The sequence below is a fragment of the Mya arenaria genome, chromosome 16 (genome assembly GCF_026914265.1).
Source record: "Mya arenaria isolate MELC-2E11 chromosome 16, ASM2691426v1".
NCBI lineage: Eukaryota > Metazoa > Mollusca > Bivalvia > Myida > Myidae > Mya > Mya arenaria.
The window spans coordinates 23,361,224-23,376,325 of record NC_069137.1 but is presented as its reverse complement, the minus strand read 5'-3'; the positions used below and the strand labels follow the sequence as shown (position 1 = coordinate 23,376,325).

At 32.9% G+C, this 15,102-nt stretch overlaps 1 protein-coding gene across 2 annotated transcripts in view; it reads right to left on the bottom strand.

The window, feature by feature from the left end:
• The window catches only part of LOC128221045 (uncharacterized), a 405,331-nt gene extending 391,078 nt beyond the window's left edge, over positions 1–14,253 (bottom strand). For both annotated transcript variants that reach the window (XM_052929459.1, XM_052929462.1), the window contains exon 1: positions 14,192–14,253. The gene's annotated coding sequence lies outside the window, so the exon portion shown is untranslated. The remainder of the gene's footprint in view (positions 1–14,191) is intronic.
• Between the last annotated feature and the right edge of the window lie 849 nt (positions 14,254–15,102).

Here is a 15,102-nt window from a genome sequence, read left to right as displayed (position 1 = left end):
GTTGCAGTCTGAGGATTGAAAAATGCGTCTCTTTGTAAAGTCAAGTTCTGGTTGACTTGCCGGCAACAATGTACAAGCACATATTACTGAAAATAGAAAACTGGTAAGATAATAATAGCCGTCTCCCCGGCAATCTGTCCATTTCGATTTTTGTGTGAGTGAAATTACAAAATTTTGAGCGACTCAATAAAACTTCATATATTAATTGATTACGAACAATGAGAGAGAATACGAACGCTATTTAAGTATTTTGAAGTATATTTACATCATGTTTAATTTTAATGAAATTGATAAAAATATGTTTTACTTGGAATATTGATGATTAATTTGATTTATTTAATTTAAACACGATTAGCTCAACTCTCATGAGTTCTACACAAATACACCTTTTCGAAGACGTCATCATATCAGAAAGTTTAAATGGTTTACGGTTAAACAGACATTGTTATCCTTAAATAATTCTTTATATTTCACACAAGTTAACTACACCATGATATAAATTGGTAAAACATTTCTTAAACGAGGCACTTAATGCACCATAATCAGTTGGCTTTGACACAAAGCCCCTGGGATGTAGATGGCAATTAAATTTTGGCATTAACTATCCAGCCACCAGAGTGCTAGATCTTAAATTACCCCAATGCCATGCTTATCAAACTGATCACAAGAATTAGTTATACATCATTATGCTGAACAAACTTGCATCGCGTCAGTGTCAGTGGCTAGCAGGGGAAAGTCTTATTTTGCATACGCACTGCCCTCTCCATTCCTAAGTTCACTGAGCAAGCGCATGCATGTAAAATGGAATTTTCAATGAAGTGGAGTATTGATGGTCATATCTTCCAAACTAAAGAACAAAAATTCAATGGAAGAGTAATCAAGCATGTTCATTGTGGCGGCATTGGTTGCATTAAGGTAAATACTACTATATTTTTGTTTATTTGTAAAAAGATATGATTCTTATGGTGTTATTGCCTTTAACCCTTTGTAAAAGCGGATGCACAGTTTTAAAACAGTTTCTGCCTTCATGAAACAGTGTAAAAAAATACCTTTGTCAAACAATTTTCGCTAAGTTCCACATTTGCATTCCTTACACATTTTACTAATTTAAAACATATAATTTATGTTTGGTTTTTCAAACAACATTAGTTTTTATTATCATCTTTCTATCAACAAATTGCAATGCTATAATTAAACATTTATCAAGTATTATATGAGTTGATATGAGCAATTTGCAACTAAGTTTTGCCACGCATATTTTCCTAGCAAAGTTTATGAACGCCTTTTTAAAAATAATAATTATAATAATAATATCATATAAAGAAATTCAGAAGCACTAGTTGTGATGATTATATTTATCTTGTTTAAAATAAATATCTTTCACAATTTTCCACAAAACAGGTTTCCTTTGAAGATGATGAAAGCATTCAATGCAAGTTAGAACAGTTTATTTCCGGTACGAAGCCAGGATTCAGGCAAAGCAGATCCCTGTTCTTGAAATGGTTAGATTTCAAGGTAAAATTGTTCAATGTATGCTCACTTCGCCCATTCTTAATAACTTATAACTTACTTCAGGTCGTCTAACTATTTATTAGTAAAACATTTTTATAGTAAAAGTAACCTAAGCCTTAATCATCCCAGGTGCATTACGACACAAGGTGGTTTACATTTCTGTTACGCTTTGTGACTCTGGCTCATATACTTATAAACAAGTGACAGTTGCACTTTCCTAATCACGACTTTTTAAAGTGACACATGGAAGCCGGGCAAATACCAAATAATTCGTATATTTGTCATGCAGCATTTTTGGCAATATTTTTTTTTACATAATTGGACTTCCTGTTGTTGTTCTGTTTTTTTAATTAGCGCAACTAGGTATCTTTTCTGAAGTTTTTTAATGTTATATTTGTCTAGTTGTTCTTTAGTCATCACTATTTCAATTTATTTAAATCTTTCATGATTTTGAAATGGATCGTCTGTAGCGTTTGCTATGAATCCATGTCAAACATCCATTTCTTTGTATTTAGATGTATAAAACTAAATTAATATCCGTGGATTGAGGATTGTTAAATGGTGTTACAAGGAATGATAATATTTTAGGCACACCTGTGAACAATCTCTTTGCCCAGATTATCACTACGAGCTGCCATACTTTGTTGTATTTCAGGGATGCGAGATGCAACATATATCCTGATATCAATCACCTCGAAAAGAAGTGCATCGCTAAAACGCGGCAAATAAATGAGGTATAGTACCCGGTTTGCCCATATAGTAATGTTTTAAATGTTTTTAATTTGCTGGGAAAATCACACACAATAAGTTGTAAATACAAATATAACAAACAATTTCTTTTCACACGCGTGAAGACTACATGAGATAAATGTGAAAGTCCATACATTATTATGTTGTTGAATAGTATAAGGGTTTAATTGTAATTGTTTATTTTTCAGTTACAAGGGGATATTCAAAATTTGAAAGAAAAACTGGTAAATAAAGACAGGCAGATTGCAGATATGCAGGTAATATGCCGTTAAATATTAAATGCTTAAAATGGTAAATGTTTTAAACTATTTTGATTAATTATTGACATGTCTTTTTATTGTATCGTAATATTTCCATTTCTGTTAAGAGACCTTGTCGGTGTTCAACTTTTAAAGTAGTGTAAATAAATAAGCATAGGCCCTCTATTTTGTTACAAGTATTTCATTATATATGAACAACCTTATAAAGAACATAAAAAAGGAAAGCACACATGCTTATCTATAAATATTATTCATAAAATGAACATGAATTCTCTGTGAATATACGCCTGTACTATTAAAATGTTTATTCAATATTTCCTATGTCGATTTAGAAAAATATGGCAAATTTTGAGGCCATGAACATATATTTCAGGCAAACCAAAACAGAATGTATGCAGAGAATGATAGTCTAATGCTCAAGAGTGAAAATGGCAGAACAGACAGCAGCAAGGGCAAGGGCTTCCCTACCAAAGGTACCGTTTTTTACATGGAAATAAATTATATTCAATGAAGTTCGTTATTTCTCATGATTATTATGTATATGTGCATGTTTATAGCTTCAACTTAAATAACAAAGTCCACAGCCTCTAACCACATACATAAATGCCGCATCTTATCAACCTAGAAGTAAATGGGGTACCTATTATGACCATATTCCTTGCATTTGTTTTAGCTCGTCTGTTTAAGAAAGATGAGCTTACATCATGAAAACGTGTTAAAGTTGATATATGTGTAAGATGATTGACAAGTATATTATAAATCATAGTAAACCAAAGGGTCAACATTCATAACTCATGTAGTTCTTATTACTAATTTGCATTTTGGTAAAATATTGTTACATCAGCAAACAATGCCAGATTCGATAAGGTTTGTTTGTCTGAAGACATACAACTTAAAACTAGGCTGAATTCATTTATTACATATGACTGATAATATTTGATAGACATACTTTTCTCCTACCTCAGATAAGTAGATCCAAAAATTTGGCCATGCAGGAAATTAGTATCTTGCCCTCGGGCAAAGATAAAACAAAGACCCGTATGATATACAGTTGAACACTGCTATTCCGAACACCGTTTATCCGAATTGATCGCTATTATTTTTTTTGGGTCCCGATTTTACTCCTACTTTGTTTAACTAAATTTTTAATCTATAATCCGAAATCGCTAGTCCGAATTAATCGCTATTCCCAAGTAAAAATTACGGGCCCGATTTGGTATTTCACACCTATTTATCAATTCTTATTTCGAACCTTATCATGTCATAGTTTTTCACACCATACTTCAATTAAACTAGGCTTGGGGTGACAATGGAGCACAATTAGCGCTTGTTAAAGAATGAAATTGAGCACGCGTATTTTACAATCATCGATGTCAGAAAATTAGCAATTCATTTAGGTGATGTAGTGTGTATATAATTTCTGGTTAACACAACATGAATATCAATCGAAAATACGCATTGCTCACTTAACCCGCTTCCGAATAATCCGTACTATGTTCCGAATGCATACATGTGCTGTCAATTTGTTTTAAACGTTTTATGTTTTAATAAAGAAGTAAAAAAAACGAATTATTTGTCATTTAGTACATAATAAATCAACAAATATTTTTGTATACGAAATATCACTCAAACCGAATGTATCATATTGGTAACGTGTAACCGAAATTGCAATCTTCACGACTTAGTATATCACGTCATCTATTATTCGCGAACGCTGTCAATTTTTTGAAAGTTGTTAATCCGAAATATCGTTATCCCGAAATATTTTTTGGGTCCCTACGATTTTCAATTAACGGTGTTCAACTGTACTTTTTTATTGTCATAAAGAGTTCCAGTAAAAATACATTTTTACCTCATTTTGTTAGACTGAGATGGGAGAAAAAGCATATACCATAGCCGCCCGTATAAGAATGGTTCGTCCCAACACTCGCTCAGGGTGTTCTGTGAAAACTCAGTAAACCTCGAGTAAACCTCGTTTCCACAAAACACCCGACGCACAGGTTGGTTATGAACCTATCTTACGCTCTCGGCCATGTAGGATACTAATAATAACGTTGATACGTAATCGAATTAGCTAAACACTTCCAACTAAAAAGAGAAATTGCCAACCGCAAAATTAAGTTAAAGTTATAGTTCAGTAGTTGTAAAGATTGTATGAAAATAATAATTGAATTTAAGAAAAACAACTTATACATGCTAAATTATTAATGTTTATTTTCCATGATTTCTTTACCAAAGATAACTGGCAAAATCTTATTTTATGTAACAATTATAACTGAGCATAATAAATGATTTTAGTAATGAACTGAAACTTTCCTACCAGTATTCAAATGAAAACTTGGCAAGTGGCATACATGTATAATACATGTATAATACTCAGCCATATTCATAAATTTGGCAACCCAAGAAATAGTGCAAAAACATCATACATACTTAAGAGCAAAGTATACTTTTGCAATTGCTTTAGAGCCCCGGTCCTGTGGTTAGACCATATACTTTAAAATCACGCTGTTGCGGATTCGAATCCCGCCTCCGTCCAGCATATGTTTATTATGGTTTCCGCACCTCTGTTTGTTATATGCTTTTCTTAAAGTTAATCGTTATTTTAGTACAGCAGGATTCAAAAATATATTTTCAGACAGCAGAAACTGAAACTTTAGCCGAAGTAGCAGACCATATGACGGTATGTTCAAGTATAAATACAGAAATATAAAGCCTTTTGTCTATTAAAGTATGAAACATTATATAACAAACCATTTGTCTATTAAAGTATAAGACATTATATAACAAATATACTGAGCTTAAAATGATCATTAATTGGATTTTGGCTGTAATGGCAATATGTAGTATACACTGTAATTTTAAGAATACACCACATCTATAAAATCTAGGAAATACTTATATGTTTGGTTAGTCTTCAGGTGGCAGTTGTGGAATATACAAACCAGAGTGTGTATATTGGAGAAATGGAGGGAAACATGATGACCTTTGCCCGTCGGCCAGTCGGAAAACTAACAAGTTCTCTCAACGTAAAAAAATAAACAGAGCGTGATTTTGAATCCCTTGGACAAAATGAAAAATAATCGTCGATTTTTAATTGCAAAATTCGAAGGATGTAAGAAAGACAACGTAATACAATTATCGGAAATTCAGATTCAACTTATAAATCAGTCCGTAGCTTCGTATTGTTCCAAACAAGCTTCAGACATCCAAAACCTCATATATTTGGTATGATCATAAATATCAGATAATAGTGTGCCTGTACATATCTTTTAAACCTTGTTTTTGTATTTCAGTAAGCTTACATTGTGTTTACATTTTGTAAATATTTGTACATTTTATGATTGAGTTATTTTTTATATATTGTTGCTTTGCCTTAAAGCCTATTTTATTTTAGTAAGTAAATAATTCAAGTTTCATTTTTTGAACAGAGAGAATCGGTCAATGGCGAAGTCGGGAATCTAGTCTTGGTCTCTCGAGAGCCATTCCAGTATGCTAAGCTCTTACCCTACATAACTCATTATTAAAGTTCTTCCTGTGATTTCTGTGATGGAGTTTTTTTTTATTTATCCACTCCTCTGTGCATAAAGCCTGACATATTTGAGAAAGTGCCGTCTTTGGTATCCATGAAATATTACATTTATAACCTTTATTGTCACTTGATAACAGTTCGAAGGCCATCATGCTTTGGCTCATCTACTCTGTGTTTATTATATTTTTTTTTCAATTTTGTTTTCATAATTTGATTGTATGAAATACCCCTTCTTACAACAACATTTGTGTCCAGCATAAGCTGACTCAGAGTCTGATATAGTGACATCCTTGTACGAAATATCAATCCACTTTTAAATGTTTGCTATAGGTTGCTTAGTATACACTATAAAGTATTCCGATCAAGAAAATGTCTTGTAAATGACGAAAAAGAATGATAGAAGTATTATTATTTTCTTGAATAGATAATTTTAAGCAGATACTTTAGGTTTATTTTAATGATATGGAAAGAAACATAGAACAATAAAAAAGTATTGAACCTGCGCCATGTTTACTGATGGAACATTCACCAATTATGTTAATCATGTTCTCGATGACTTTTTTTATTTAAGCATACTTTAAATGTACAGTTCATAACATACACTTAGTTGTTTGTCATTCACGTTGTGAATAAATTGTTTAAAACTGTATATGTGTTATAACCGAAAAATGTTCAATACTGCTATTCATTTAAATGCCCCAGTCTGAGAGGCAAATAGATTTCACTTGTCTGTCTGTTCGTCGGTTCATTCAGCTGTCACAAAACATTTTGTCACACGTATCTCCGGCAGTAAATTAGCAAGAGTCGTAATACCAGCATGTCTAGTTTTGCATCTTAAGTTCTATTTGTCTGTTGGCTGTTTGTATGTTTGTCAAATAATCATATTTGTATTTCACTTCATCTGGTAACATCCCCGAATTGTTTTGGTTATGTTACCAAACCTTTCAAGATTTAGTTGGTAATATTCCCAGAAATATATTTAACTCTGTCAATAAATGTGAGCTGGTTAAGCTCTGCGATTATGTTAAAGAATCAGTATGTATTCGTAATGTTATTCCTAATAATTATTATTATTATTATTAATTTAGTTCATCCTCTGATACTGCTGCCTTTACGTTAACATATTTGTGTCTTTAACCATAGCACTAACCATGTACAAGCATTTGATATCAAAAACCTAAGTGTATGTGTTTAGACGATGTTCTGATGTATATGACTTATAAACGTCTGTTCTGTTCTTTTCTGTGTTTTTTTAAAATCATAATATGCGAAAGTCCACACTTGTATTTAAAATAATTATTGTCAAATTATAAAATTGCAAGAGACATACCTATAATACTGAAATAACATTCTAGTAGGTTTAAACAACCAGGAATATGTAATCTATGTCTTTCTATCAATCAACACTTATTAGAGTCAAACGTCATGGTCATAACTCATATTCGCCATTAAAATGTTGTCATATTTACTTATTCCCTTCTAAGAGGACACATTTTATCTGCAAATATATGTTATCATCTGAACACGATTGAACACTATGTCTACTATCCTCACGCTTTGAATGGTCATAATCTTTAAACTGCCTTAAAGTCATCCAATGGCAATGACCAATCAGCTGTCATTTAAGTCCATGCATATTTCGATTGTTCAAATAATCCTGACAACATGGCGCTCAGGGGGTGGTGGGGATTAATGTTTGACAAACATCTCTTGTTATAAAATGTTTATATTTTTATTGGAAATATTACCAAACATTTGCGAATATTGCATGTTTTAGAAATGTTTAGAACAATTTAGTCATACTTTAGATTATTCTGGGAATATTACAAACATGCTGAAAAACCTGCTGTTAATTCTAATACTATGCAATGAAGATTTTGGTAATATTTCCAGAATGTTTCATGTCCTACAGCAGCCCACGTGGAGCTTTTTCTTTTGGATTATTTTATTTCAATTCATCTTTTGATATGCCCAAAAAAGTTTTGGTAATGTTTCCAAATATTTCAAGATAATATAATTGTATTCAGGATGAATTTGAGAACGATAACGGAAAATGTTCGTAATTCATTTTGGGAATATTACCAATTATTTGTGACAATTCTAGTTTAAGAATGATATAGAAAATCTCTCGGCATAATATGGATTATTTTGGGAATGTTCTCAAAAATGTTGAAAAGGCCCAGTTTTCAATACTATACTATGAACTGTTTGGTCCTACATAAACTATTTGTGGAGTTTTCAAAGGCTTTTTGTTGAATTAGTTTGTTTTTAATTCATCTGGTAATATTCTCAAATAATTTTCCCAGAAAACCTGGACATTTTATTCAGAATCCTAGCAGAAAATGTTCATCATTTATTTTGGGAATATTACCAAATATTTGTGACTTTTCATAGTTGAAGAATATTTTTGGAAATTTCTCGGCATAATATCGATAGTTTTGGGAATGTTCCCAAAAATGTTAAAACCCCCACTATAACTTTAAATACTATACTTTGAAATGTTTGGTAATATTCCCGAAAGGTTTTGGTAATGTTACCAGAAATTTCAAGATTAACTTTGGTAATATTCCCAGAAAACCTGGACATTATTTCCAAGACGAATTTTAAATGTTAGCCGAAAATGTTCATAATTCAGAAAAAATACCAAATATTTGTGACAACCCCTAGTTTTTATTAATTTTAGAAAACCTCTCAACATACTATGGATACTTTTTGGAATATTACCAGAAATGTTGAAAACCTCACCATAACTCTTCGATACTATATTACAAAGTGTTTGGAAATATTTTTAAAATGTTTTGGTAATGTTACCAACTTTTCAAGATCAAATTGGAAATATTCCCAGAAAACCTGAACATTATACTCAGAATAATAGCAGAAAATGTTCATCACTTATTTTGGGGAATATTACCAAATATTTGTGACTTTTCATCGTTGAAGAATATTTTAGAAAATCTCTCGGCATAGTATTGATTATTTTGGGAATGTTCCCACAAATGTTGAAGTTGGGAATGTTCCCAAAATGTTGAAACCCCCACCACAACTTTCAGTACTATACTACAAAGTGTTTGGAATTATTTTCAAAATGTTTTGGTAATGTTACCAAATTTTCAAGATCAAATTGGTAAAATTCCCAGAAAACCTGGACATTATATTCAGATTCCTAGCAGAAAATGTTCATCATTTTTTTGGGAATATTACCAAATATTTGTGACTTTTCATAGTTGAAGAATATTTTAGAAAATCTCTCGGCATAGTATGGATTATTTTGGGAATGTTCCCACAAATGTTAAAAACCCCACCACAACTTTCAATACTATTCTACAAAGTGTTTGGAAATATTTTCAAAATGTTTTGGTAATGTTACCAAATTTTCAAGATCAAATTGGTAATATTCCCAGAAAACCTGGACATTATATTCAGAATCCTAGCAGAAAATGTTCAACATTTTTTTGGGAATATTACCAAATATTTGTGACTTTTCATAGTTGAAGAATATTTTAGAAAATCTCTCGGCATAGTATCGATTATTTTGGGAATGTTCCCACAAATGTTAAAACCCCCACCACAACTTTCAATACTATACTACAAAGTGTTTGGAAATATTTTCAAAATGTTTTGGTAATGTTACCAAATTTTCAAGATCAAATTGGTAATATTCCCAGAAAACCTGGCATACTATGGATACTTTTGGGAATATTACCAGAAATGTTGAAAACCACACTATAACTCTTCAATACTATACTATGAAGTGTTTGGTAATATTCCCAAAGATATTTCTAATCCTACAGAAATGCTTTGAGGACATTACAAAGGGTTTCTGTTGAATAAAAATGTTACCATGCTGAAAAGGGAAAGTTGCGTTTTCCCTTTTCATTTTGCGGTTTGTTTATACATAATAGAGTTTTGGCCATCCACATCAATGTTTATATTTAGAGTTGCCACCATTACAAAATAAATCAAAAACGTGGGATAAGATATAAGTGCAGTCGTTACAATATATAACATGCGTTATTTAAATGTAAACAGAGGACATAATATATTTAATTCAGGGGAAGACTCAGGCTTTTGCGTTGTAAATAAAAAAAATAGAATACGCCACTCCTTAAATTAGCGAAGATTTATTTAAGGAGGTCGCCAAGCTAAATATCCCCAAGCCTTCTTATTTCGGTTCGTTGGGGCAGCGGACCCAAAGTGCTCCCCCTCTAACATCAATTCCTGGACCCGCCCCTTCGGATATTTAATCCTTTCTTCTCCATTTTTCACGCTTCTTCAAACGAGGTGAAGTATAGCACGCACTACTGAAATAAACACATACCAGATAGTATCATTGATGCAGGAGACGACTTAAATTGCACTGTGCCGTGTTTACAGTAATTAGAGCTAATTTTTCACTTTGGTATGACTGCCATTTTTATAATGTGTTCATGTTTGTATTGATTGTACAGCTTTTTCACAGCAATAAGATTGCTGATAATTGAAGCTATTAGCTTACACCACCTTGTGTGTGCTTTTAAAACCGTTGGGAAAAGTTGTATCTGATATTAAAGGTATTGTGGGTAATATTGCTGCTACTTGTATACATCAATGTATCCGTTTGAAAATGTTGTAAAATGTACATATACCTAGAGGACGTAGAGCACGAAAAGAAGCCAAAACATACACGTGTCCGTGAAAGTAGTATTTCACAGCATCTTTATTGTTTTTAAACCACATGTGTGAGCCCTAAGGTCAGTGTAATTATTAATGATTATCCAAGAAGGTTTACTCCGTTACCCCTAAATTGGAACCCTCATCATGTGAACGAAATATTATTATACGCATTTTAGAGTTAAAATACCGAAAACAACCAATTATTATGATTCTGTGTACCATTAGTCATAAATGAATTAATGAATTAATGAATTAATGAATTCGTTCATTCATTCATTCATTCATTCATTCATTCATTCATTCATTCATTCATTCATTCATTCATTCATTCATTCATTCATTCATTCATTCATTCATTCATTCATTCATTCATTCATTCATTCATTCATTCATTCATTCATTCATTCATTCATTCATTCATTCATTCATTCATTCATTCATTCATTCATTCATTCATTCATTCATTCATTCATTCATTTATTATTTCGTTTGTTCGTCTGTCCGTCCGTCCTTTCGTCCGTTCGTTCGTTCGTTCGTTCGTTCATTTATTCATTCATCCATTCATTCAATTATTCATCGGTCCGACAGAAAGGATATCCATCATACTGTCAATTTATACGTAAAAATCTACAAAACTGCTTATGATATTACTTGAACGTTTTGTAAAATTTCCCTCTAAAAGAATGTTATAATTCACCACCACTTCCCTCAAGAAGTGTGTGCTAACGTTCGGATATTTTCTTTCATAATGACTTGAATTATATTACATGATGAAGGCCATAGCGTTAAGAGCACTTGCCGCCTGTTTATCCGAAAACGTTAACAAAAACATCATCGACTCACTAGACATGATATTTTCTAATTAAATCTTCATTTCACTCCTACCACCTTATTAGCCAGAGGCGTAGCTAGACATAAACAGATTGTAGGCCCGATGGTTCTCTGTGAGTTTGGGGACTTTATATGTGCATTACACACACATTATATTTGCAATTATTACAATACAATCAAACAATACACTCTGCACGTAGATTAAATAAACATCAAACGTTGTCACTGTCGGGGGGTGGGGTGTTCAGTTGAATATTATTCCTTAAAGTGTACCATTGACCAATGGTATGCAAAAAAACTTGTATCAAAGTATATATAAGTAATATATCTTTATGAAAATTTGAATACCTGCAATGGCTTATACGACCTATTATAGATAAAGTTGTGAAAACGATGTGCGAGTTTTTAAACTCAAAAACATCGCTTTATCTACTTTTTTCATCATAAAATGTGATATACCAATGAATGATATCAAGCAGTTGAATAATCGTTTAGTTTCACAAAAATGGCCTTGATATCACAGTTGGTTTATGTTATGGGACTAGTAATGTAATACCCATACATGGCTGATACAAAGCTGCAGGTTATGTGTCGCCGAAAGAATGTCAAATGAAGTCACAACGTGCGGTTTCTTTTATACAACTGAACATGTACTTTTGATGTAAACATATATTTTTATTCTTGATCGCGCGAAAAAGAAAAGCTTGCGACTAACCTACCCTGGATTGAAACCTGAGCTATCAATTACGCACGCAGAAAACATAATGCACCTGTCTGTTAGACTGCGATATATTCCTTTTGAAGGTTTGGATGGATTGTAAGCCCATTGTGTTCATAAGAGTGGCAACGCGCAGGTTTTATTTGACATTGATTTATTTTAGGTCTAAGCATTTCGCCTATAAGCGGGGCGCTATGCATGTGAAAGTGAAAAACAATCATATTGCGTTTATTATGTTTGTATTTCGTCGTTGGAACAGTTTTTGCAAAACATTGAAAACTGGATCAAATGTGATGACCTTTGTCTGCATAGCTAGTATGTAATAACAACATTACACCCCATAACACTTTGCTTTCTCTTGCTCTCGCACGGAATGAACCCATTAAGGGTGTATACAAACAGTGTATCTTATATAACATGCATAAGACTGCATTCAAAAATATCGGCCCAACTTCACAATACCGAAAATTCGCTTATCCAAAGCAAACGAGATGCAACTGAGTATCACAGGAAATCTAGAGCAGTTTATCAATTATTTATAGTTGTTTGATTTGACCAGAGAGATCGATCGACAAAGGCATATTTACAAAATACAACAATTTGAAATAATCCGTTTGACTACGGATTTAGCACGTTTGCATTAATTGATCACGCAAAAAAGTCAGCTATTGCAAGACAAAGTTGCACGTTTGACATTGAATCTAGCACAGCTGACCACGGAAAACAATCAACTATTTTTGGATTAAAATAATATGACACTGGAAGACGAAGATTCGCCCTACTTGTTTGAAACTATTCAAGTTGGTGTCTTTTCATGTCAATGACAATTCTGCAGTGACATGTGACTTTATTATTCAATATTCAACAAAAACAGCTCATAATTCATTTGTATGTTTTAAGTATGTAGTCAGAATCACAAGTTAGTATTACTTTCGCATCATTGTAATTTCAATACAGAATTATCGTTTTAATAGATATTCCAACCTCTGTTCAGTTCACAAGTATCATTCTCGTGAGATTAACAGCTGTTGCACATTTTAATAGAGTGGACGACTACAGCGTTACACGACAGTTTACCTTTGTCATAGAAATAACAAGATTGGTCAGAAAGAATGTTCAAAGACCATATAAAATGTCCTCTGAGCTATCGTCATTCGATGCATAACAAGTTCGAAATAGTTTTATGTATGCTTATTTAATGGTTTGTTATCTGTTTTTCACTTCGTTATCAAGCTCATAGTTTTCAGCTTTCCTTTTCGGCTGAAGTTTGATATACAATCATGTATCACCATATCGTGTTCGTGTATATAAAACTATATTGTGTAAAAGTATATTCGTCGCAGGCAATAATTAGTCACTACATTGCAGGCTACGGAACAGCAGCAGAAATCGAGTATCAAACGTTACAAAATGCCTTAGACGTCAGACAATCATTTTCTGTAGAAGTAGAGATTTGCATTGCCAACAAATGATATGTTTGACAGTTGTTTATGTCAGCATGATGTATTCAAGTGTTGCCCTCAAAAACAAATTCTAAATCAGGATTCAAATACAATTTCACATCGATTTGAACTGTTCTTTTGCGCTTAATGACTTTCTTCCTCAACAGTTGAACAATTATAAGTCTTAGTATTGCGTTGGTGGGATATATGTCTAACACAATATGTAAACACGCATACGCACACGCATACGCACACGCATACGCACACGCACACACAAAAACACACGCACACGTGCGCATGCACACACGCACGCACACACTGTGTCTTGTATTCGCCACATAACCTTGTACATCTAACTCTGGAAACCTAGTCCATGAGGCGTCTGTATATTGTGTACAACATTAAACAAATGGATCATCATTGCTCCATGCAAAGGGCGTGTCTTTTCCTTATTATTTTAAGCTGCCTTCCATTGATCGTGAAAGCCACTTACCTTATCTATTGATTCCCCTGCTCCTGGACAGGGATATTGAGCTGCTTAACATAGCACCAAATGCTCGAACCACCTAAAATGTTAGAATGATTGGTACTAGTTCACATCAATTCGAAACCGTTACCTCGGAAGTATAGATTGATTCGCGCGATTGAACACGTTTTAAGTAGGGTCGGTTGACTATGCCATTCAATATTTTTCCATCATTTACGATAAGGCTATACAAGTATGTTTTTAAAATTCTGGTATAAATGTGTCAGAAACGGTTACCACCAAAATATAAAAGGATTCGTAAAAGATATAATGTGAACATACTTATCTACGGTGAATAGGGACTATGTGTTTTATGGTTTTCTAATCACAGAGGAAAATACTTTGAAAGGATGTTTTTTGTTTCAATTCAGAGGAACGATCACTTTATATACAAAATGAATGGCATTGGGTTAAACCATGCCTTTGCGTATAATATACTCTGAATGTTCTACTCGAATCCTGCGTAACAGATATTATGTAGTGCAAGTCTAAGTACCGAATGATGCCAATCTTGAGGTTCTGCATACCGCGTATTGTGTAACGCGTAACGCGTACCGCGTACAAACCACTTCACCCACGAGTACTCCATTCTAGAAGTCGCTTAGCTTAAAAAATGGCATTATGCTTTTTAAATCAACAATTTGATTTCATGTAATTTGGAATCGATTCTACATAAATAATATGTGCATTCCTAACTCGTCTAAAGAGTCATTGCATTTTAGAATGCTTGTACTGCGCGTGCTCTAGAGTCGGCTTTTGTTCCATCCGGACCGGAAACATCACATGATATATATGATTCATCCAAAACCATCGTTTAATATTACAAATAAACCTGAATACATACCTATGATTGGTTCATTGTTGATAACGCTATTTTG